The following is a 22,796-nucleotide window of genomic DNA, read 5'->3' as shown; positions in this document are numbered from 1 at the left end:
TAAATCTATAGATTGCTTTGGGTAGTATGGACATTTTAACAGTATTTGTCCTTCCAATTCATAAGCATGGAATATCCTTCCATTTGTTTCTATGGTCTTTAATTTCTTTCATCAGTGTTTTATAGTCTTCAAAGTATAAGTCTTTCACCTCCTTGGTTAAGTTTGTTCCCAGGTATTTTATTATTTTTGGTACAATTGTAAATGGGATTGTTTTCTTAATTTCTCTTTCTGCCACTTCATTATTAGTGTATAGAAATGCAATGGATTTCTGTATATTGATTTTGTGTTCTGTGACCTTTTTAAATTTATTTATTAATTCTAGTAGTTTTTAGTGGAGTCTTTAATTCTATATATAGTATCATGCCATCTGCAAATAGTGAAAATTTTATATAAGTTTGGCTCTTTTAGATTACACATATAAGTGAGATCATGGAGTATTTATCTTTGTGTCTATCTTATTTCACTTAGCATAATGTTCTCAATATTCATCCATGTTGTTGCATATGGCAGTCTGTCCTTTTTTAAGGCTGAATAATATTCGTGTGTGTGTGTGTGTGTGTATCACATTTTCTTTATCCATTCGTCTGTCAATAAACACTTAGGTTGTTTCTATATCTTGGCTGTTGTCAATAATCCTGCAAGGAATATGGGAGTGCAGATACCTCTTCATTTATTTTGTATATATGCACAGAAGTGAGATTGCTATATCATATGGCAGTTCTCTTTTTAATTTTTTGAGAAAGCTCCATACTGTTTTCTGTAAGGCCACCCTAATTTGCTTTCCCACCAACATTGTACAGAGGTTTCCTTTTCTCCACATCCTTACCAACATTTGTTACCTTTTGTCTTTTTGATAATAGTGATTCTAATAGGTGTGAGGTGATATCTGTTGTGGTTTTGATTTGAATTTTCTTGGTAATTAGTGATGTTGAGTACCTTTTCATATACCTATTGGCCATTCATATGTCTTTGTTTGCAAAATGTCTATTCATGTCCTTAGCCCATTTTTTAATTGTGTTGAGTTTTTTTTAAATTTTGTTTCATTGTTTTGTTTTTTGCTATTGAGATGTTTGAGTTACTTATATATTTTGGATATTAACTTCCAATCAGATATGTGGTTTGCCAGTATTTTTTACCATTCTGTGGGTTGCCTTTTCACTATGTTGATTGTTTCCACTGCTGGCAAAAACTTTTTAGTGTGATGCAATCCCCCTTGTCTATTTTTGGTTTTGTTGCCTGTGCTTTTGGTGCCACATTTTAAAAATCATTGCCAAGACCAATGACCAAGAAGCTTTTCCCTATGTTTTCTTTTCATAGTTTAATGGTAACAGGTCTTCCATTTAAGTCTTTAATACATGTTGAATTGATTTTTGTATATGGTGTGAAATAAAGGTCTGATTTCATTCTTCTGCATGTGGATATCCCAGCTTTCCAACATCATTTATTAAAGAGACTGTCTTTTCCCTATTGTGTGTTCTTGATACCCTTGTCAAAGATCAGTTGACTGTAGATGTCCGGATTTATTTCTGGCCACTCTATTCTTTTCCACTGGTCTGTATTTCTGTTTTTATGCTCGTACCATATGATTTTGATTACTATAGCTTTGTAATATATTTTGAAACCAGGAAGTGCAATGTCTTTAGCTTTGTTCTTTTTGCTCAAGATGGCTTTGGCTACTCAGGGTCTTTTGTGATTCCATATGAATTTTAGGATTGTTTTTTTTATTTCTGTAAAAAATGCCACTGGTATTTTGATAAAGATTGCATTTACTCTTAATTATACAGTTGTTGTTAATTAAACCTTTTGAGCAACAGATTTCTTTGAGTGTCTGAGGAATTTGTGGATCTTTACCCCAGAAAAATAATCATATGCACATACTTGGAGATTCTACATATATATGTATAATTTTAGTAGTTATGTAGACTTCCCAAAGTATATTTATTTGATGACTTAAGGTTGAGAATATTTGCTGTAAAAGTTCTCCAGCCAGTCTATAAACATCAGTATATGTTATAGCAAAATCCATTGCTCTCAGCCATTCACATAGGGAAGATGGAAAGCAGGAAGGCATCAAGTAGCTCCAGAGGAAGATAGGGCCACATTTCACAAATAAGACACAAAAACCAAAAACTGCAATCAAACAGTAACTTGACTTAAAAGATCTGAGAGCATGGTTCTGTTAAACGTGGACCCATGCAAACATTCTCAGGGAAAAGAAACATAAGAGCAAATAGTCAGTGCTTACCAGAAGTCTTCAAAGAAAGGCTCTGGGCACATGGGCTTTTATTTACACATGCACACATGCTTATGCAGGCACATCCTGCCATAATGTCACTAGCACTTCCCTCTTTGGAGGTAAAGGCATAGGTATAGCTGTGATGTTAGATAATAGACACAACATCTGTCTGTTATTAAAGAAAGAATTGTGACTCCAGGAAAGAAGCCAGGAAACAGATGTAAAAATGTTTTCCTATTCATCAAGATGTTACTAGAATAATACTGATTGCTGTTAAATCCACAATCTTAAGCAAGTCATTTATTTCCCTTGGCCTGAGTTTATTAATATGTTGAACTTGTGCAATGGCATGTGACTTTAATACCTTACAGATTGTTCTAAGTATAAAAGCAAGGGATGCTCTCCCTCTGCCTGCCACTCTGCCTACTTGTGCTCTCTCTGTCTCTCTGTCAAATAAATAAATAAAATATTTAAAAAAAGGTGGGGGTGCCTGGGTGGCTCATTTGGATAAGCAGCTGCCTTCGGCTCAGGTCATGATCCCAGGGTCCTGGGATCGAGCCCTATGTCGGGCTCCCTGCTCAGCGAGAGCCTGCTTCTCCCTCTCCCTCTGCCTGCCACTCTGCCTACTTGTGCTCTCTGTCTCTCTGTCAAATAAATAAAATCTTTTAAAAAAAGGGGGGATGAAAGGCATTTTGGAAGAAGTACATAAAAACTTACACAAAAGCATCATACATAATGATTATTTTCAAAACACCATCAAAGTTGTTGGGAGACTCTTTTCAGTTCTTATTATTGATTCATGTTACTATTACTACTTTTACAATTATTGCCACCCACAATATATTGGCAGGAAGTTGCTTTAATTGCTTTGATATTTAAGTTTCTCTGTTTGGAAACAAGGTTACTAGATGAAACTTCTCTTACATATATATGGAACTGTGTTTTTAGGTCTCAAGAGTATGTTTTATCACTGAAGTCCTAAATTCTTTCTAAGTACATTAAACTAATTTAGAAAGAATGTGAATGTAATGTTGAATGTATCATTCATTGTGATTAATAAAGAATCTTGAACCAAAGTTCCTCTTGATTGTGAAAAAGAATTTCAAACTTCAAATGCAAGTTTATCACTCTTTATTAGAAAACGAAATATAGCAGAGATGTATTTTTGTTTCAGATTGCTTTTATAGTAATGGACAGATAAGTTTGACATTGTTCTATTTTCATATTTTTTTTATTGGGCCTTAGTGGGTGTAGAAAACTCCTACTGTGTTACCTTATCTAACAAGAATTTAAAAAAATTTTTTTTTGGTTTTATTTATTTTAGGGAGAGAGTGTGCACATGAGAACAAGCTAGGGGAAGGGCAGATGGGGAGGCAGACGGACAAGTAGACTCTGTGCTGAGCATGGAGCCTGATGTGGGGCTCAGTCTCATGACCCAGAGATCATGACCTGACTCAAAATCAAGAGTCAGACACCCAACCAACTGAGCCACCCAGGCACCCCCTCATAAGAAATTTTTTAAAGATAATTACTGTCACAGAGCCTGTTTCTCCAATTCAGAGTCTTCCCTGATTATTCGTCTAGTTTGGATTCTCTGTAATTATATGGCATTTATATTCTCTCCTCAATATACTTCTATTACTTTTATGTTAATTGCCAGCATTCTTTAGGGCAAAATAAGTTGGGCCTTCATTTCCCTTTGCTGCTTCCCTAGTAATTGTTTGAAGAGTACTGTGAAGACTCTTTTTTAATTCCTCTCACTTTGAGGTAAGCCTTTATAAAGGTGGTCATAATGCAGAAAGCAGAGACTTGTGCTGAGAATGACATTGTTTCATAAAAATGTCAGTGGTTATTAATTCATAGAAGATTTATTAGGCAAGTGGAAAGACCTGATAAGCCTCATTTCCTTGACCATATTCATTTTTCACCCTGGAAAATAAATTTTGCTAATCACTATTTAAAATTGCATTTGCCTTTACCCATGTTCATTTTAATTAGTTCAAGTTTGTGGGATGTAAAAATGTTTTCCTATTCATCAAGATGTTACTAGAATACTGTCCAGAGTCCTAGGCATTCCTGAGGGCTTCTAAGGGCACTTTCTCAAGTACGTGTACCAAGAGTCCAAAAATACGTAATCCCAAAGAAAATAACTTATTTTCAAACTTCTTATCCCCGAAAATCTAGTAATTCTAAGGAATAGTTACATTTACCTACATCGTACTCTAAATTTTCTCAACCAACCTCCAAGAACACAGAGTGCTGCTTTAAAACAGTCCTGTACTAACCTAAAAGACTGTTAAACTGCAAGTAATATTTCTTTCCATACCAAATTCTCACAACTAGCTTTCAAATGCTGGGAATATCCTCTGAGGCTCCTCTGTGCATCCAAAGGTCAAAGAACTGACATTTCAGTATCAGCAACATAACTTCGAAAGCTAGGAGAAAGATAAACACAGTGAGTCACTTGTCCAATCTTGACAAGTAATATTACTCGTGCAATGTGAGGCATCCCAAGTGAAAACAACAGATGTTAGTATCTGCTTTGGATAAGAGATCCTGGCAGGTTATAGCCAAGAATCAGAATGAGCATCTTGAAGTCCCTTAAAAAAAAAAAAAAAAAGAGGTATCATGTTAAGAGGATCTAAATCCAGAAATTATATCTACCCATAGAATTCATATCACGAACTCTGAGAATGGACAGAATTAAATGCCAGTCTTTGGAGACATTTTTCAGAACCACAGATATTTTTGTGCCAGTCAGTGCTGCAATTGACTTTTAAGTGGATTTGAACCAAAAGTGGAGAAGAATTTTTAATGAAGGCTTTAAGAGGGTTTACATTTAACTTAATAATAAGACTTTCTCCCAAACCTTGCTGAAGTGGTCATTTAAAATACATATCTGTTCAAATACCTCTTCCTAAAACAAAACTTATTAAATACGGTCTGATAAATTCTAAGCTTTTCTAGGTCAAAGAGTTTAACTAACTCATCTTTCCCTCACAGCACCAGGCAAAATGACTTGTCCAAAATGGTGCTCAGTTTCTATTTGTTGAATAAAGAATGCTTTTATCATATTATTCCCTAGATGAAAACCCCATAAGAGAACCCAACCCCATGCCTGTTCTCTTCAAGTCACAACTGTCCGTTAGTGTTGTTTTCCACCACTCTCCCCTACTGTTGTGGAACTTGTTTCTTCATGAAATTCTTGCTACTGTGACTGTGCTCCCACTTTCCCTTTGTTTTCTCACTCCTACTGGCCACCATCAAGTCCTGAATCAAGTCCTACTTTGTACATAAATACTTCTCCTATTGCTTAGCCTACAAAGCTTTCTGTATGATTGTTTCACCCTTTAGAGTCTGGTAACTCTCACTTAGATCTTCTCTAATTACTGAACGTATGTTAGGCTTGTGATACAATCAGAGGGTAAGGCCCAGATCTTCTTGGCTCTCTTTCCCCTCAGGTTCCAGACTAGAGTGAAGAATGAATGTAAATATTCATATGAATAAATAAGAATATGTTGATATCCTGAAGCACTGGATTAAGAGAGTCTCATGGAGCCATGACAGCCCAGTTAACTTGAAGATTCAGTTCACTTCCATTAATTAATAGATCAGGCTTAGATTTAGGCTCAGATCATCAGGGATATTCCAGACCCTCTCTAAATAGGACAAATGTGTGATTTTCTTATAGAGTTATTGCTAACTTTCAATAATATATGACCACAAACCCACAGAACTCAATCTTTTGGGTTTATACAAATTCTGTGTTAATGGTAATCTCTGTCTCTCATTAAAAATCAGATGTTCCCATCTTTGTATTGCAAGAATGAGTTGAGACAAATGTGTAAAAATATCTTTTAAAATTATTGGGGAGTGTATGAAATTCCTTTTGGAGAATGAGTTTTGCATTGTTGAGTTGTCTACATTCTATTTCAAATTATCTTCTGCTTGAAGATCTTCCAAAGATCATAGGAGGAAGAAAGAATTGCATTATAGCAGGTTTTCTTTTCCTACTGACTCATTAAACTAAAATTTCCACATAGCAGGAGAGTGAGCCAGTTTCACTCAAACCTAGACGTTTCTGACATTACCATTTACTAAAGGGAGTCAACTAGACAAAATGGATCACCATCCCTACAGGAGGATAAGGGCTGATAATTTATACACACTGGATCGATAAGAAATGCAAAAGAAAACCAGAAAGAAAGAGTGAGGGAGAAAAGGAAAAAGAGATACAAGATAAGAATAACATATGATGTGAACTAGAAACTAGCTCTAAGTTGACACTAATATATAACTCTACATGGAGGCTTTGTATCTCTTCAGCTAATATAGAATAGGATCCAGTCCTCACTATAAACCTGCTGTAAAGCTCCAATTTTCTCAAGTTATTTCAAACGCTGGATTTTAAGATATCATTCCCTTGATGAGAAACCCATGAGAAACCCCAACCCTGTGCCTATCCTATTCAAATCAAAACTCTCCTTCAGTTTTCTTTTCCACTACCCTCCCCTGCTGTTCCAAGACTTGTTTGCATATGGAGATCTTGCCACTGGGATTGGGCTCCCTCTTTCCCATAATTTTTTTCCCATCATTTTTTCTGAACTAATAAGTTCTAAATGCTGATGTATCAGTGAATGAAACAAAATCTCTATCCTCATGGGATTTTTATTCTAGTGAATGACCAAAACCTAAATATCAGTCAAAATAGTAATATTCTTTAATTGAGCAACTTCTAGGTGTTAGATGATTATATGTTATTTCTGAGTTAATCTTCAAAATAACTCTAAGAAGTAGAGATATATCACTGTCCTTATTTTTATAGAGATAAAAAACCCTGAGGTTAAGAGAAAGCTAAATAATCTCTGCAGTGTCACATACTTAATAAGAAGTGGAACTTGGATTTGAACCCATATTCCCCTGACTGCTAGGCAGGACAGCCCAAAGAGGCTTTGAATACCAGGGTGCTAGCCTAAGAGATCAAGAATATATTGCACTTTCTACATGTAATGTGTTACAGTGAAAATCCAAACTAAGGTATGACTGTTTATATATTAAATTTATATCATGAGTTTTATTTCATGTAGAGCTATTGGGATAGTAAATGCAAGGTATTTGTTTTCAGGTTAAGCCTTTTAACGATTAAGCTAATGCACCTTTTGCAGCTTCTCGCAGTGTTCCCAAACTTCTATGAGGGCAGCATTTTGCCTGTCTACAAAGTATAATTTTAAAACATTTCTAAAAATTTTCAAATGTGATGTGATATTCTAGTGATGGAAAAAGACTGTTGTACTCTTTTCCCTCTGAGTTCTCTTTGGCTTCCCTTTGGGTTGGTTCTTACCCATCAACTTTCAGAGGCATCTGAGCCTCGGTCCAGGGAACCTACTGACTGTGGCAAGTGGAGCTCTCAGCAGTGCTGAGACTCAGGGCCAAGCAGGAAGCTGGCAGCTGTGAACATCATCATTTCAGAAGTTTCCAGAAATGAGTGCTCTTCTCCAGAATACTGGGATTCTTTTACATGGACAAGTGCTTAGCTGCCTGAGAAGTGTTAATTAGAATTTTGCAAGGGGGTGGGGGAGGCCAAACCTCAGGGTTTGTTTTTTTTTTTAACTCTCAGCTCCCAGAACCCACATACATTTCCTAGAAGCCCTGTGGGGAAATGAAAAACAGAGAGAGCCAGATAGTAAGACCTGATGAGGACCTGCAGCATACAGAACATTGTACTACAAACATAAGGAAAACAATGTGCGTTGTCTCTGCCCCTGAGGATTTTATATTCTAAAGGAGGGAGGGAAAATATTTTGAAATACCCAACTCAGTCAACAAGTCATATGCCTAATTAGAGCTATGTAACCACTGGAGAAATGTATAATAACTATAGCATTCTCCCTCCCTGACAGTTTCTCTCCAGAAGCCACATAATATCATGGTTGAAAATATGAACTCCAGAACCATATGGCCAGGGTTAGAATCCTTACCCTGTAACTGCTTATCCTCTGGCCTCAGCTTCACTGTATAATCTCTTGTGCCATGGTTTCCTTACGAGTAAGATGGGGATAATAATAGTATTTCCCTGTAGCATGTATTAAATGAGCTAATATATAGAAAGTGCTCGTAATAGTATTTGACTAAAGTAAGAGCTTTAGTAAGTGCTGCTTCTAGCCAGTGTCACATTCTGTTTGTTTTTAAGACACAGTTGAAGATTGAGTTGTTTCTCCATTCTAATAGTAATAATAATAATTCTCCTTTAGTGAACGCTCAGTGTGGAAATGGGACATGTCCTATTTCATTTAATTGTCATAACAATCATATGTAATCCATACAATTTTAAACTCCATTTGAATACAAAGAAAACAAGGCTTAGAGAGGTTTAAATAACTTCTCAAACTCACCTGACTCTTCTGAAACCCATTTTCTATTATGACCTGTTGGTTCTTCTCTACCGTGAAAGAATGTCAGAGAATAGTCTGCTGTTTGAAATGGGTCATAATACTGAAAGGAATTTGGTAAGGGGATAGAGGAAGGAATTTAACAGCTCTCTAAATCTTAAAATTAAAAGCAATCGAAGTGCGGGTATAGCAGTAGAGTTTTGTTGCCCCTAAAGTTTTTTAAATAATATGAACCACACATTGGAAGTCCACTCATTATGTTTCCCATTTCTGAATATCTTTTACTGATATAAAATTTTAAGAGGAGAGATTGATTTAAAAGTCACCATTTCTGAGACCACAGTTACTAGAATTTTACTCAGGTTTTGATCCAGAAAAATATAAAGACTGATGGAGCGATGAGAAATCTGTTGAGGCAAGAAAGAGGGAGAAAAAGGATCTGTGTCCTAGAGACAGACACTCTGGGCTGTAATAGAACAACAGGTGGCTCTTTACAATTGATGACTGAATCCTCCATGGTCAGCCCAATCCAGTTTTAAAAGATCTAAATTGAGAAGAGAGCTAGTGATGCTCCAAGAGGCGTCAAGATAATGCTGAAGTTTTTGTCAGTCCTTTGGGGAAGAAAAAAGGAATAGGTTTATTAAAATTGCCTGTGTATTATGCTATGAAAACTTCTACAAGGATGTACAGATGGGTTTCAATTTGGACAACTCTGTTGCTGCATATTAAAGGCCTTTGATTTTAATATCCAGTAATGAATAAAACTACTGGTGGGTGTCCTCCTGAGTCATAATGTAATCAGAGGAGAATGGCTATGTCTGGCTCTCATTTCTTTTTGCTACTGGATATTTGCTCTCAGCCAGATGTACCTATGCTGAGAATACAACAACAAATCATTGTATATGTAGTGGAGGAAACCAAGGGGATTTTGTCAGAAGGGAAGTAAGAACTGATTAGAATCAAATAAAAATATGGTTTTGAAATTATTGAGTTTTCTAGAAGAGATCAACTCTAGGTGTCCAGGATCCTCTAAGCAAGTCAAAACTTTACTGTAACCCCCCTCCCCCCCACAAACAAACAAACAAAAAAACAAGCACATAGTTTTTTGAGAACTGCCAACTCCACTCTCTATCAATAGGCCCAACCCCATGCTGGTCACAGAGAACTCTAAAGGTAGAGCTTAACACTAGGATTTAGCACTACCTAACTTTTTAAGTGCCCCATCACTGGCTGCTGATGTTGGTGATATCTAAGTTAAGGCTTTTCCTTCTGATACTAAAGACATTGTTCCCTGAGTGGTGGGCTCTGCATCCTATACCTTTCTCACTTGGCAAACTGTGTTGTCTTAGTTGAGTTGGTTTGGAGCCAAATTCTATTTCCTTTATATTTCTTCCTGTGTGGCCCATTGTGTGGCCCCAATTTTTCACTCTTTCTTCTGTGCACATTCTTTTCAATGTGGTTTTACAGTTCCTCCCTTGAGATGTTGGAGTTTATTTCTCTACCCTTTGGCCTGACTTAACTGCCCTTTTGACCTGTTTTTGCCAATAGAATGTAGAAGTAACTGTGTAGAATACCAGCTCTGAGCATAGTCCCAAGAGGTCATGGACACTTTGGCTTTTCCCCCTGCTTTCATGATGAGAATAAGAACAGGCTAGCCTGTTGTAAGATGAGAGACCACATGAAGCAGAGCCAAGTGAACTCAGTTGTCCCATCCAATGTTCCAGATAGGTCTTCCCCAAATCAGGAAAATCACCCCACTGACTTGAAGCTGACATAATTGAGTACCACAATTAGCAGAACCACCCAGCCATCCTAACTCTTAGGGAAGAAGGGAATGATAGTTGTTTTAAGTCACTAAGTGTCAAGCCCTGCTTGAGTGTGAGCTGGCATCTTCAGCTCCTAGCACAATATCTGACACTCGGTACTTTTCATGGCAAAAATACTAAATAAATGATATTTTGGAATTCACATCAGTGAACATTTGGATTGCTCTCTAATTTCTAATCAGATCTAAATTTACTTTTCTTATTTTTTTAAAAGATTTTACTTATTTGAGAGAGAGCAAGAGAGAGAGAGAGAGCAAGCATGAGCAGCGGGGAGGGGCAGAGGGAGAGGAAGAAGCAGACTCCTCACTGAGCAGGGAGCCCGATGCAGGGCTTGATCCCAGGACCCCAAGATCAGGACCTGAGCTGAAGGCAGACACCCAAACGACTGAGCCACCCAGGCACCCCCCCCTTTTTTTTTAAATTTATTTTTCTTATTAATCAACATCCTCTTTTTTGGACTGTGTCACTTTTGTATTCTTAATTTGGTGTCCTCTTGGTTTCTGTTTTATTTTCACTTAGAAATGAATAATAAATTTGAGAAATTAATAAACTTTCTAAATGCTTTTGGTATTTTTTTGGTAGAGGACTTTAGAAAGTAAAAGGAACCATGTGAAGAGGAGGACAAATAATTCAAAATCAAATGAGAATGGAAGATTTGCCTTGATCTTATGAATTTGATGATGAAATTCTGAGTCACAAAACAATTGTTAGGGGTATTATTACATAACAACAAGTCCTTTTATTTTTATTCATGTGATTTCAAATAGTTGCTACCTGTCCTACACTTTACATGTTCTCTAGTAGCTTTTGATTTTTCTTAAAACTTCATTCAGAAGCCCAGGCATTAAAAGTAACTGTAAATCTTTTTTATTTGGTGACTAGGTCTTTCTTGTTAGTAGAATTCAGGATATAGCTGTATTTTCTCCCATCTTCTAATAACTTGAGATCTTCAACCAAGGAACCACTTTTTTATGATTGCCAACAGTATTCATTTATAAAATGTGCAGAGATATTGGGCATGAAGTCTTCAGATGTGAGGAATTTAGGACGGGGCATATCCCACAATTTTTTTTTTTTTTTTGGCATCACCTCTCCTTTGGGATAAAATCTATCAAATTCCAATATTTATGCCACAAGGCAATGAGCACTTTTCGATTATTTGCCCCTTCTCTGCATGTGAAGCAGTAGTACAGTGTTAGCATTAGAAGGCTGTTGTACTCTGTGGAGATGTTGAGGATGTTTTTCTCTTGGCATGGCTGAGGACTGGCTGCTTGTTTCCTCTTTTTACAGAGACAAGTGATATTACGATCCAAATGGGTAACTCAGAAAGGGAAGAATAAAAAAGAAGTAGCCTATGTTGTTCTTTTAATTGTCACATTAGACTGCAGCCATTTAAGGTATGGCGCTTGATTGCATTCCTTGTCTCTCGAGGTGTAGGAACATTTCCCATCATGGCCTGGCTGTTGATGCAAAGATGCTATGAAAGCCTTGTTCTTGTCTCATTCTTTCTCTGCCTCATTAACTTGTTCATTTTAATGATTACATCTTCATAAAATCTAACATTTCAATATCAAATGTTCCATTCTTAAATTAAGCATTAAAAAATAGGGAAGGGAAGGTTGATCATCATACAATCTGTACGCATCTGTTTCAACACTTGCAGTGATTCCAGTTCATTATTTTGGCAGTGTGCAGGGGCTGATGCATCCATACCTGTGTCCTTACTGTCTGTTAATACAACTCCATTCGTCCCTGTATTCAAAACACATTTATTGAGCTCTTTCAATGTCCGGGGCCCTGGAGAGAGGCTTTGAGGGAAAGAAACAGAAACTTCAATCCCACCTTAAGAGAGCATGTATCTCTTTCCCTAGAAGGGACCAATTTTGAGGAAATTCTGATGAAGAAAGGTAACACAGTAACATAAAGGAAAAAAGACTTAAATAAAGGCCTGTAAGACTAGGAAAGGAAAAGTATATTATATTTGTAATTAAAAATTTCAATAAAATGAGAGTATGCTGCTAATACTTCAAAAGGAGAGACATGGGGAATAGATACCAAAAAATGATTAGAGGCTCTTAGGAAACTAAGGACAGTTAATTTTTACAAAGACAATTAAATTGGTACTTCATTTCAGTATAAATTAGACCCATGGTGAAATTAGAGGATTCAGGTATGATTTTATTATTCTACCCAAAGAATAAAAATATGGCCTATGTATAGGTGTCATAAATTAGCTTTAGTCTTATATCCTACTCTAAATGTATATGTCATCCAAGTTAATAGATATTGAGTATTTGATCAATTAAAATATGCTGGTTTGCTTTATATGGGAACAAATACCTCCCTATCCTATACAATTGATTTTTTTTCTTCAAAATCCAGGTCTTTACAATATCTGTAAAAATTTGATCTGTATAATTCCAATCTATCTAGATTATTCTTAAAATTTTGATTCTATGTCAATTATTCACTCTACCTATGACTGTTTTATCACTGCTTATTAAATTCAGTAAGTATTTATTAAGTGCTTACTATGTACTAGACACAATTTTAAGTGTTGAGGATATAGCAATAAACAAAAGACAGTTTCCTGTCTTCATGGAACTTAAATTATAGGAGAGGAGACATACAATAAAAAGAAGACAGTGAAGTAGAGAGTACATGAGTCAGTGATGTGAAATTTGGAGACATATAGAGTAGAATAAAGGGGATAAGAAGTGTAGAAGCCTCTAGATCCTTGTACCAGCCTTGGGTTTGGGGAGGAATGGTGGTGAGTCATTGGCTGTAGCACGGAGAGTGGAAGAAGTCGGAAAGAATACAAAGATATATAGAGAGAGTATCCCCCTATAGGGCATTGTGGACCATGGAAACTTTTTAGCTTTTGCCTACTTAAAGTGAGAAGCCATTGAAGAGTTTAAGTCAAGCTGTAACATACTTAACCTACATTTTAATAGATTTTAAATTTTTTGAAAGGTTGCTATGTTGAGAATATGTTGAAGAGGTGCAAGAGTAGAAGTAATTAGAGCTACTATTGCAGCAAGCTAGGCACAAGTTGATGTTGTTTTGGACCAGACTATAGCAGTGGAAGTGACCAGATTCTGAATGTATTTTGAAGGTTGAATCATACATATAACTTGCTGACTGGATATGAGGTATGAGAGAAAAAGAATTCTAAGTGGACTACATGGTTTGGGATCTGAGAAACCACAAGGATGGAACTGCTTTTTACTGAGATGGAAGGGCTGCAGAAAGCAAGCTTGAGGGTGAGAGCCAGAAGTTGGGTAATGGATGATTTGAGATGTGTAACACACATACAAGTGGAGATGTTAAGTATACAGTTGATTAATTGAGTCTGGAGTTTAGGGGGAGAAGTTCTAGCCAAAAATATAAATCTAAGAGTCATCAGCATAAAGAAGGCTTTTAAGTTCAGAAGGAAAAATGGGAGAACATAAGAAACCAGTGTAGACAAAGAGATGATAAAATCCCAAAGCAAAGCTTTGGAGAATGAAAATGCTGACAGATCGGAGTTGAAGAATCAGCAAAAGTGACTAAAAAGGTATAGCCAGTGTAGTTGTATGATTTGAGATATGCTCTCTTGTATTTGAGCAGGGTTTCTCATTGTATTAGTATTTTTAATGAAATATTTCATTAGATTTATTTAAAATAGAGAGAATATGATGGGCTGCCTGGGTGGCTCAGCTGATTAAGTATCTGACTTCGGCTCAGGTTATGATCTCAGGGTCCTGGAACTGAGCCACATGTTAGGCTCACAATCAGTGGGGAGTCTATTTGTCCCTCTGCCCCTCCCCTCACTTGTGTGCTCTCCCTCTCTCTCTCTCTCAAATAAATAAAATCTTTAAAAAAATAAAATAGAATATGTTTATAGCAGCAGTGTCCGCAATAACCAAAATATGGAAAGAGTCCAGATGTCCACCAACAGATGAATGGATAAAGATGTAGCATATGTGTACACACACACACACACACACACACACTGGAATATTACTCAGCCATCAAAAAGAATGTCTTACCATTTGCAAAGGACATGGATAGAACTAGAGGGTATTATGCTAAGTGAAATAAGTCAAAGACAAATACCGTATAATTTCACTCATATGTGTAATTTAAGAAACAAAACAGATGAACATAGGAGAAGAGAAGGAAAAATAAAATAAGGTAAAAACAGAGGGGGAAGCAAATCATAAGAGACTCGTAACTATAGGGGACAAACTGAGGCTTGCTGGAGGGGAGGTGGATGTGGGGGATGGGGTAACTGGGTGATGGGCATTAAGGAGGGCACTTGATGAAATGAGCACTAGGTGTTCTATGCAACTGATGAATCACTAAATTCTACCCCTGAAACTAATAATATGCCATATGTTGACTAAATTGAATTCAAATAAAAAAAGAAATAAAATAAAATGGAGAGAATATACAGTGAAAATTCTTATAAACCTTCCTGCTTTATTGAATCTTTATGTTTTTTAGTGCACTATAACACTATAGCTAATGTGGACACCTTCATGTACCCTTCTGCTTCCATTCCTTTTTCTCTCCCTTCAGAAGTCACCAGCCCTCCTTTGAAATTAATGTTTTTTTATTATTATGCATATTTTAATATATAAATGTATGTAAATATTTTTTTGTACTATACATGCATATATTCTGTAGGGGCCAAGAGCATGTTGCCCCAAAATGTACCAATTTGGCGCATTGATTATTATTTTTTTTTATTCTTATGTTAATCCCCATACATTACATCATTAGTTTTAGATGAAGTGTTCCATGATTCATTGTTTGTGCATAACACCCAGTGCTCCATGCAGAATGTGCCCTCCTCAATACCCACCACCAGGCTAACCCATCCTCCCACCCCCCTCCCCTCTAGAACCCTGTTTGTTTTTCAGAGTCCATCGTCTCTCATGGTTCGTCTACCCCTCTGATTTCCCCCACTTCACTCTTCCCCTCCCGCTACCTTCTTCTTCTTTTTTTTTTTTTCTTAACATATATTGCATCACTTGTTTCAGAGGTACAGATCTGAGATTCAACAGTCTTGCACAATTCACAGCGCTTACCAGAGCACATACCCTCCCCAGTGTCTATCACCCAGTCACCCCATCCCTCCCACCCTACCCCCCACTCCAACAACACTCAGTTTGTTTCCTGTGATTAAGAATTCTTCATATCAGTGAGATCATATGATACATGTCTTTCTCTGTTTGACTTATCTCACTCAACATAATACCCTCCAGTTCCATCCACATCGTTGCAAATGGCAAGATCTCATTCCTTTTGATGGCTGCATAATATTCCATTGTATATATATACCACTTCTTCTTTAGCCATTCATCTGTCGATGGACATCTTGGCTCTTTCCACAGTTTGGCTATTGTGGACATTGCTGCTATAAACATCGGGGTGCACGTACCCCTTCGGATCCCTACTTTTGTATCTTTGGGGTAAATACCCAGTAGTGCAATTGCTGGATCATATGGTAGCTCTATTTTCAACTTTTTGAGGAACCTCCATACAGTTTTCCAGAGTGGCTGCACCAGCTTGCATTCCCACCAACAGTGTAGGACATTTCCCCTTTCTCCGCATCCCTGCCAACATCTGTCGTTTCCTGACTTGTTAATTTTAGCCATTCTGACTGGTGTGAGGTGGTATCTCATTGAGGTTTTGATTTGGATTTCCCTGATGCTGAGCGATATTGAGCACTTTTTCATGTGTCTGTTGGCCATTTGGATGTCTTCTTTGGAAAAATGTCTGTTCATGTCTTCTGCCCATTTCTTGATTGGATTCTTTGTTCTTTGGGTGTTGAATTTGATGAGTTCTTTATAGATTTTGGATACTAGCCCTTTAGCTGATATGTCATTTGCAAATATCTTCTCCCATTCTGTCGGTTGTCTTTTGGTTTTGTTGACTGTTTCCTTTGCTGTGCAAAAGCTTTTTATCTTGATGAAGTCCCAATAGTTCATTTTTGCCCTTGCTTCCCTTGCCTTTGGCGATGTTTCTAGGAAGAAGTTGCTTCGGCTGAGGTCAAAGAGGTTGCTGCCTGGGTTCTCCTTTAGGATTTGGATGGACTCCTGTCTCACATTGAGGTCTTTCAACCATTTGGAGTCTATTTTTGTGTGTGGTGTAAGGAAATGGTCCAGTTTCATTCTTCTGCATGTGGCTATCCAATTTTCCCAACACCATTTGTTGAAGAGACTGTCTTTGTTCCATTGGACATTCTTTCCTGCTTTGTCGACGATTAGTTGACCATAGAGTTGAGGGTCCATTTCTGGGCTCTCTATTCTGTTCCACTGATCTATGTGTCTGTTTTTGTGCCAGTACCATGCTGTCTTGATGATGACAGCTTTGTAATAGAGCTGGAAGTCCGGAATTGTGATGCCGCCGGCTTTGCTTTTCTTTTTCAACATTCCTCTGGCTATGCAGGGTCTTTTCTGGTTCCATACAAATTTTAGGATTATTTGTTCCATTTCTTTGAAAAAAGTGGATGGTATTTTGATGGGGATTGCATTGAATGTGTAGATTGCTCTAGGTAGCATTGACATCTTCACAATATGTGTTCTTCCAATCCATGAGCATGGAACGTTTTTCCATTTCTTTGTGTCTTCCTCAATTTCTTTCATGAGTATTTTATAGTTTTCTGAGTACAGATCCTTTGTCTCTTTGGTTAGATTTATTCCTAGGTATCTTATGGTTTTGGGTGCAATTGTAAATGGGATCGACTCCTTAATTTCTCTTTCTTCTGTCTTGTTGTTGGTGTATAGGAATGCCACTGACTTCTGTGCATTGATTTTATATCCTGCCACTTGACTGAATTCCTGTATGAGTTCTAGCAGTTTTGGGGTGGAGTCTTTGGGGTTTTCCACATAAAGTATCATATCATCTGCAAAGAGTGAGAGTTTGACTTCTTCTTTGCCAATTTGGATGCCTTTGATTTCTTTTTGTTGTCTGATTGCTGTGGCTAGGACTTCTAATACTATGTTGAATAGCAGTGGTGATAGTGGACATCCCTGCTGGCGTATTGATTATTTTAAATAAAAATTACTTAAGAGACAGCCTGGGTAAGAGAACACTAAGACTCTCCTCTTCCTCCTAAAACAAGAAATAGATCTCCCATGTGAAATGTACCATCCCTGTACCAGGAGGTAAAGAGACATCCTTATCACCAGAGATGGGAAATTTAGAGCTGAGAAGCTCTATAAACAACCCTTGTAACTTTCTACTACCCCAGTCCAAATTCTGTTCAGCATTCCTTACTAATTGAAGCTAGGAGTTTTCTTTGTCCTGTCAATTTCTCACAGATTGCTTGTGTCTTTGTCTAAACAGTATAAAAACTGCCTGCCTTGGTCACTTCTTTAGGTCTTAATTTTATTATTGAACTTCCATGTGCATGTAACAAAACTTTGATTTTTTTTCTCCCGTTAATGTGTCTCATGTAAATTTAAATCTTAGTCCAGCTGGAAAAACTTGAGGGTAGAGGCAGAATTTTTCCTTCCTTTCAATACATACTTTTGGATGGGATATGTTGGGGTTCAGGAGCAAACGGTCAAGAAAGAATTATTGAGACATCTTCGGGGCAAAAAGGTGGTTTTATTAAAGCAGAGGGACAAGACCTGTGGGCAGAAAGAGCTGTTCTGGGATTGTGACAGGTGACTGATTATATACTTTCAAGTTGGTGGAGAGGATTAGGGATAGTGGAAGTCTCTACGGAATTTGGAAGCAAGGTTTCCAGGACTTTGAAGGTCCAGCAGTTGTTAGGTTAAGGTCATTTACTACTGACAAGTAAACGCTTCATCATGAGACCCTTCAGATGTATATCAGTGAGCTGTATCTTTAGAGGATGATTGCTAACATATATCTTGGGGAGGGTAGAGATAAAGGAAGTTTCCAAAAGGATTTTCATATGTTAAAGAAGATTTATAGGATCCTGGAGATCTGGCTAATGTCAAGCTAAAGTTGCCTTTTGCCTTTAGCTAAGTATTAACGTTTGAGGCAGTTGAGTTCCTGGAAGAAGGTCATTCTGCCTGTCTCAAGGACTTATCAATGGACTGTAAGTTATATGGAAGTTAAATTTTTTTCCATTTCTTTTGCCTTTTTTCTCTTTATCATTGTATATATATGTTAATATTTAAATATCTGTAATATTTACTTATAAATATTTATATATAAATAAAATATATTTTCCAGGTTTTTAAGCTTTTCTGTACAACCTGTACATTGCTGCCTTCACCTCTTGATTTGTGTTTGCTTAGTAGCATATTTTAAAAATATCCCATTGTAAGAATGTGTTGCAGCATATTTTTCTAAACATTTTATGCAGGATATTTAGGGCTGTTTCCAGTTTCTGCTATTTTCATTGATGATGCTGCAGATATTCACATACTGTCTTTAATGTACCAATGTGTGTGGTTTTATCTAGCGTATAAATCCAGGGGTGGAATTGCTGGTCATAGAGTATGTGCATTTTTCATCTTATTGAATATCACCAAATCCTCTTCAAAGTGATTGTGTCAATTTATACTGCTACTAGAAATGAATGAGAGCTCCCTTTGCTGGACTCCTTGGCAATCCTTAAATCTGATGGGGCCAAATGAAATCTCGTTGTTTTAATGCATTTTTTTTTTTTTTTCAAATTCACTTTTTCAAAAGTTTATTGTCCTTTTGGGTCTCCTCCTTTGTGAATGGCCTGGTCATATCTTTGCAATATTGCGATTTTGTTTGTTAATGCTTTACACGTAGGAAAATTCACATTAAATTCTGGTTTTTATTTTTCTTGAAAAGCAAGATCTGGCAATAGTTGCCAACTTTTTCATAAGGTGACAGTTGACAGGAAATCTTGAGCTAGACCATACACCTTTTGGTTTGCCACAGTCTGAAATACTCCTTATCATATTACAAGTAGCCTCCTTTACTCATTTATTTTATCCATCTGGCTCCTAGTAGCATCTGAATTAAGGATCCTGTCCTAGAACCACATGAACCAGGTTAGGAATCCAAGATTCTCCTAGGTTTCTTTAGAAAATATTGTTTAACAAGATTAAACACTTGTTTAAATGACACACACAGAAATGCTATTCTTAAAAACAAAAAACACTTAAGTTTGTTTTATAGACATATCCCTGCTTTAGGTAATTCCAAAGCATAAAAGTCCAGATTTTTTAAAGCAGATGGTGATTATTCTCTGTTCTAAATACCTCTGTAGGTCCATTTTAAAATTTACCAAAACTCACTATGGGATTTATTTTGCAAAGCAACCTCCCCTAACACACTTAAAACATACATAATTATTCATCCAACATATACTTAATAACCTATCATTATAGCTCACTTTCTAAAACACCTACTATATAAAGGGAGTTACATATACACTTAGTGACATTTTCAGCTAATTAAAAATATATATACATTCATTAGCCCCTCCTTACTTAAAGATTAGGGTGATGGCAACCCTGGAAAAAATAATAGAAAACTTGGAATAAGGGGGAGAGGAAAAGTGTGAGGGGTTTTGAGTGGCGATTAACAAATGAGATATTCTAGGGCATTTCTTCACTGATGAGTATCTGGGATGCAAGGCTGATCTGAAGGAAGTGAATTATTTCCCTGGGGCACTATGTCTGCTCTTGTGGTAGCTGCTACCACATAAATATTAATGTCTGTTGTGGGTAGCATAGCCTCAATGACTGTGCTCACTTCAGGCATGGATAATGCAGAAAAACAAGGATATAATACATTATTAACTTCCCAGTGTTCTTTGTACAAAATAAACTTGAAAAGTGAAAAGTGAATCTAACTAAGGGCACCTGGGTGGCGCAGTTGGTTAAGTGTCTGACTCTTGGTCTCAGCTCAGGTTGTGATCTCAGGGTCCCGATCTCAGGGTCCGGAGATGGAGCCCCAGTGGGGGCTCTGAGCTCAGTGAGTCCACTTAAGACTCTCTCTCCCTTTCCCTCTGCCCATCCCACCCTGTGCTCATATGCTCTCTCTCTCTCCCTCTATAAAATAAATAAATAAAATCTTTAAAAAATAAAAAAATAAAAGTGAATCTAAACTGATTTCTACTTTGATGTTATATTGTGATATTATTATTATATATTACTATATCATCAGAGCAAAGTATGAAAACAAATCAACCTCTTAAATTCAAATTGAATGCTGTTATCACTTATTTATTTATTCCTCCAACAAATGTTTATTGAGTACCTACTATGTGCTAGGAACTAGAAATAAAACCACCAAAAATCTCTGCTTTGTAGAGCTTATCCTGTGGTTGTACAGCTCATGTTTTATATAGCGTTGCCCATGCATGTGTATTCATATATATCCTCAACTACTGCTTACTAGCACATCTCCACTCCTCTTGGAAGCTTCATGTTCTGTCTTCTGTGCTATTACTTTTTGGCTGTCACTCAACCAGTCCTCGGTGGTGGCAGAAGTAGAGGCCTGACAGAAAGGTGGGGAAAACATTGTCTAAAACTGGTGCCATTTCAAAAAGGTAGAGAACAAAAATAATATAAACCCATTTCGTATTGTACTCCAAATATTAATACTTTATCATCTTCCAGGTAGACCTCAGAAAGACACATGCTGTGTTTACACTTTTGAATACATTTTTCCTCTGTTGAGCCAAGGCTGTATTAGGGCAGTAGTTTGAACTTCATCTGATGATTCCAACAGTTACACTCGAAGTCAATAGAAGATGTAAGACAAAGAAATCCAAGGGAAAAAAGTAGAAAGATGCAGAGGTCAGTGAACAAACAGCAAACAATGTAAACAGTTGTAAAGATTAGGAAGACTAGTAGGTGGGATATTGAATTGGTATTGAATTGAGATGTTAGCAGAAGCAAAGTGCCTGTGGGCCTGTAACTGAAACAGAAGCTACTGTCTCCTTAATGGAAAAGAGTTGAGTATATTGAACTTAAAGGAGTATTCAAGGATATTAAAGAGGAGTTTGAAAATGTCTGAGTTTTCTGCTTGCTACAACATATTTGATTTGGTTATCTGAAGAAACATTCCCTGTGTAGAATATCTGAAATGCTTGATAAAATGTAAACAGCATCTTTTTAAAAGCATGGCTGAACTTTTGGGAAAGTTGGAGAAAATCACTAGAGACCAGAGCTGTAAGGAATCATGAATTCAGAAAGATAAATAAGCACTGGAGCAAGTGTTTATTATGGAGATATCTGAAAATTCCTTTGTGGTTTGGAAGCTAGGGTTTTGAAGGTCTATCCATGCAGGAGACAGAAGTCAGACCCAAAGGCTATATTGGAGACCAAAACTAAAAAAGTGGCACTCTTGTTGGAAATCAGCAAGCAAAAAAATGATGAAGCTGAGGGAAAAGCTCAACATACTTACCTCAGTTTTGGCTCCAGGTGAAGTAGATAGATAGATGGATAGACAGATAAAAATCTCTCCATGGACAATGCCTAACTATGTAATTGTAGACAGTCCCCATACAAATTTGCAGTTGGAATCCATAGTAATTATATGACCAAAAAGCCAGAGTAAATATGAATTTTAAATGGTTCCAAATTACCTACAAGAATGACAACTGAACTGACATTGTATCAGTAATGATAAAACTGGAGAAATATTAAAAAAAATCTTTAAAGTCTTAAGAGAAAATAATTATCTTCGAATTGAATACCCAGATAAATAATTGTTTTTATTTGGAATCAGAACAAAATAAAGATGCTTTCAAACATTAGTAGCAACAACAAAAACTGAATTTACCAATAACAAACCTTCATTAAAAGAAATTCTAAAATTATGCTTCAGGAAGAAGGAAAATGATCCCTGAAGCAAAGTCTGAAATTCAAGAGATAATGGTGAACACAAACTGGTAAAGCTGAGGAGAAAACTAAATGACATTGACTATTTAAAATAATAACATAATGACATCTCAATGTGGAGTTGAAATATTGGGAGGAAACTGCCAATATTTTGGACAGGACTAGGGGCGCCTGGGTGGCTCAGTCAGTTAAGCGTCTGCCTTTGGCTCAGGTTGTAATCCTGAGGTCCCTGTTCTCTCTGCCTTCAGCTCTGCCTGCTTGTGCTCTCTCTCTCTCAGTCAAATAAGTAAAATCTTAAAAAAAATAAAAAAAGAATGACAGGACTAGTGCTATAAGGCAACAATACTTACAAAAATCTAATAATTTAGACAGTGCCATAATGGCCCATGAAATGAGGCAATGAAACAAGATAGTCCAGAAACAGAACCACATACATGTGAAGCTTGATATTTGTCTTGACAGATCATTGGAGAGAAGATGGACTGTTTAATAAATTGGTTTTACAGATGGAAAAAAAAAATGAACTAGGACTATGACTCACACCATA

At 36.8% G+C, this 22,796-nt stretch overlaps 1 long non-coding RNA gene across 2 annotated transcripts in view; it reads right to left on the bottom strand.

Moving 5' to 3' along the window:
- The window catches only part of LOC123835561 (uncharacterized), a 71,690-nt gene that overhangs the window by 10,343 nt on the left and 38,551 nt on the right, over positions 1-22,796 (bottom strand). Inside the window, exon 3 of one of the 2 annotated variants that reach the window (XR_010406535.1) lies at positions 4,563-4,671. The exons of the other annotated variant lie outside the window; for it this stretch is intronic. This is a non-coding gene — a long non-coding RNA (uncharacterized LOC123835561). The remainder of the gene's footprint in view (positions 1-4,562; positions 4,672-22,796) is intronic. 2 annotated transcript variants of the gene reach the window in all.

Source organism: Mirounga angustirostris, unplaced genomic scaffold, assembly GCF_029215605.1.
Source record: "Mirounga angustirostris isolate CCGP_5_RB_7025 unplaced genomic scaffold, mMirAng1.0.hap1 SCAF_12, whole genome shotgun sequence".
Classification (NCBI taxonomy): Eukaryota; Metazoa; Chordata; class Mammalia; order Carnivora; family Phocidae; genus Mirounga; species Mirounga angustirostris.
Note: the sequence above shows the minus strand (reverse complement) of the source record. Positions and strands in the feature narration are given on the sequence as shown.